Here is a 3,869-nt window from a genome sequence, read left to right as displayed (position 1 = left end):
GGGCCCACCATGTGCCTCTCTATGGCAAAGTCTTGATCTGAAACTATAGCCATTAGTCCTTGAGGTATAATCCATATGATTTTTCTAGTGTTCTGCACTACAATGCTTCTATAGACCAGCTGGCCATGCATGCTAGTTATGTCTCCCTCTCTTGCAGCTATCTTCTAAGTAATGCATTTTTTGTTTCCCAGTTTGTTCTTGTGATTTCCTCTCTATGCCTTACAACACTTAATTCCCTACCCATTTCTATAAGCTTGTTCTTCATGTCGCCAATATCGTCTACTCCCTTGGATTTGGTGATTTTCATCCACCTATGGCTCCTTATTCTCTCTTTCTCTAACTCAAAGAAAAGTGGGATTGCAAATTTCTATGCAATGATTTCCCCCCCTCAAGAAGATTGTAGTAAGAGCCCAAACCAGGTTGGGGATCAAGTTCCTGAGTCTTTGGTTCTTCCTCCTTCCCCTGTGACTATCCTTCTATTCTTTCTTCAAGTTTTTCAGTCTCCTGTAGCCTTAATAGTGTCTCCTATAGAACAGTCTGTGCCTCCTATAGAACCATTTTTTAGTCTTGTAGTTGCACTCTTTCCTTCCAGGTGGAAGATCTGGGAGTCCCTCTTTCATATGTGATAGGGGTTTCAGAGGGAGATTGTTCCCTTTTGACAGTGGGTGAATCCTCAATTATAATGGACACTTTAGAAGAAGGTTGGGGCTTCCCTTGTTTGATTCTTGTGCTCTTCTGGGCCCTGAAATACATTGAGGTCTGCCTCTTCCTTTTTTTTGGGTTTAATTGGGGTTCTGAGGGCAGCAAGAGTAGCTATTGCCTCCCTCTCTAGGGTCCCAGGATACACTTCTGTCTTTTCTGCCCCTTTTACCTCTCCCTTTGTTTTCTTCTCTATCTCTACTGGTTTTGTTTCCTCTTGTTTTGGTTTGGTTTCTTCCTCCTCTGTCTTCATTTCATCCTTCTCCGTTTTTGTGTCTTCCTCCTCTGTTTGTTCCTCAGTTTTCTCCCCTTCTTCCCCTTGCTTCTCTTCCCCCTCACTATTAGAAGGGTTGAGATCATATGTGAGGGCCTTTACATCATCTTCTACTGTCATGTTTCAGAAGATTTCCCATGCTATGGGGATTTTGAAGGTATGGAGGGCTTCTTCCACTAACAGTTTAATTAACCCATGGTGAGCCAACTAATTTTGACCTCCTGCCTTCATCTTAATGCTGGAGTCTATGAGGGACTATAGGAGAAAATAGGGGATGCTGAGTTTCTGGGCTCTTGGAGTGTCCATGCCATATCTCAGCTCATGGAGAAGTGTGAAATGGTAGCCATAAACTATTCTATACCTCCCTTCACAGGAAATATATTTGATACTATGGTAACTGACCTCATCCCAAGGGTAAGGTATGCTTGTTCTTCTAATGCCATTTTTGTCTTCTACATGATGTTCATTGTTTTGGAAGAAGTTTTTCTTGGCAGACTGTCCAATTGGCTTTTCATATTTTCTCCAAGGTAATCCCAGAGGAAGGGTGGTAACCCTACTGATGAATTCTAGGGTCATTTCTATGGAGAGACCTCTCAAACTAACTGCATGGGTCCTTGAGAGAGGGACTAAAGAAAGGGAAAACTCCTGAGCCACTTCTTCATCAAACCATCAGAATTTCTCAAAAAATGGCATGCAATTTGCTCTCGTAAAAATGTCTACTATTTCGGGATGTTCATGGATCCTGGCTGAATTTGTGGGATCCCGCTGCCATTTTTATTACACCCCTTTTGAACAATCAAGATAGAGATGGAGACAAGAATTTTGAAGAAATAGGAAAACAGAGGAAAATTTGTGTTTTTTTAAGAAAACAGGCAGAAAATACTTATGCAATTCCTCTCCTTCTATGGACTCAATTTCTCCCTAAAATTGTGTCATTCCTTGCAAAAATTGAAAATCAAGGTGGGTATGCATAGAACCTACATCCTCAAGCCAAAAAGCGAGCAAAAACCCCGTGCTTTCTCCTTAAAAATAACATAATTCCCCTTTTGTAGAACTACCTGTAGGTGCTCCTGTAGAACCTGTAAGTGCTCCTTTAGAACGTTGATAGCAGGAGGATGGATGGAAACGATAGAGAATGATGGTTTTGAGGCTATGGAGGTGGCAAAGAGCTTACTCCAGCTAAGTGGACGAGGATGAAATGAAAGAAAAGGTGCTGAAGGAGTTTCGAAGAGGAGTACTTATTTCTTCTTTGAGATGTTTTCGGTGATGGGGTGAGCTGGAAAAAATGTACGTTTCCATATTTGGAGCTGGAAAAAATGTCGTTTAGATCTTTCTGTGAGTTGACTAGGCACACGTGTGGTGGCACCTTTGGATGAGCGCAATTAACTGGACGAGGGTGGCCAGTTAACTAGCCACCTTTTTTCGTTCAACCCTAAACATGTCATTTTCTCATGCATATTTTCCAATTACATAGATGCAACAGAGGAGAGGGTTAGTCACTTACCTGTGAGTTGAATATACGTGTTGTGAGGCATTTTGGTTCCTTTGTTGCTGCATGCTCGTATTTTAGTTGTTGCATGCTTGTATCTCCTCTACTGTTATGCTTTCTTCTTCCTAATGTGTGGCTTGTTTACTTTGTGTAGGTATCCTCTAGCTGGATTTGGCTTCAGATGTTCCCTTAAATCCTATGGTTGCACCTATTTTGCTGTTGTGGCTTGATTTTAATGGGATCAACTGCAACAGGAATTCCTACAGGAACTCCTGTAGCTATTTCTCCCTTTAAAAATTTTAGCTGATTTTTGTGTTGGGAGCTGCGAGGATGATGCTAGAGATGCTAATGAATATGGAGAGGTACTTTGTAAGCTACAAGTTAGATTTGGAGGTGATGCTCCCTTTATTTTTGTTTTTTTTCTAAAAACTGGTTTCTAACAGGAAAGGAAAAAAATGATGATGATGAGGTGGTGCAGGTGTGGGATGGATGGCAAGGAGGTAGGGTAGCTATAGGAGGGTCTACATGCTCTTCATGAAATCTCTCAACCCCTTAAACTTCTTTTTGGAACCATTTTTGGCCCTCTATGATTTCTACAGGAGCCTCCTGTAAAACACAAAGGGCCTCCTATAGAACACACAGTTTCTAGAAAAAACACAGTGGGGTGGAAGAAAGGTCAGAAATGATGGAGAAGAGTGTGGGAGAGATGAAATAGGCTTTGTGACATATTCTCTTGCTTCCTCTAGTCCACCTGTGGCTTGTAATGGACATTAAAAGTAAATTTTCTTTTCCTTTTTTTTCTGTTTTTTTTCTTCTTTCTGTTTTTTTTTTTTTTGAAAAACAACTAGGGTGCCTCAAGGAGGTTTTCACCCTAATTGCCTACCCTGGGCACCTCCAAGGGAGGGTTTCACCTAGGGATATTATTCTCTTTCTTTTATTGGTTTTTGTCATGACTGGGCTGCGTCAAAAGAGGTTTTCAACCCAATGATGGGACTCAAGCGCCTCATCAAGGTTTTCACTTGAGTCCTTATTATTTTTTCCTTTTTTTTCTGCTTCTTCAGCTAGTGGGTGAAATGGAGGCTAAGACCTACTCCACTACCATCACTGTCTTATTCAGATCTTTAATGAACTCTCACCTAGAGAGGGGGTTCTTGTAAATCTTCAACCTATGTCCGTTGACAAGCATGGAGATGGCTTCTTCATCAATGGCTCTGATTAGAATTGAACCATTACCATTGCATTTTTCCACAATGTAGGGTCTCAGCCATCTTGTCCTCATCTTTCCTTTGAAGTATTTAAACCTTGATTCATATAGTAGTGCCCACTCTCCCTCTTGTAATTGCTTCTCCTTGATATTTTTATCATGCCATATCTTCCTCTAGAGCTAAACTACCTCTGTGTGGAGAA

Source organism: Pinus tabuliformis, chromosome 4_1 (assembly GCF_031772625.1).
Source record: "Pinus tabuliformis cultivar Carrire ecotype Pingquan chromosome 4_1, CPIR1, whole genome shotgun sequence".
Classification (NCBI taxonomy): Eukaryota; Viridiplantae; Streptophyta; class Pinopsida; order Pinales; family Pinaceae; genus Pinus; species Pinus tabuliformis.
This window is presented reverse-complemented; position numbering follows the sequence as displayed.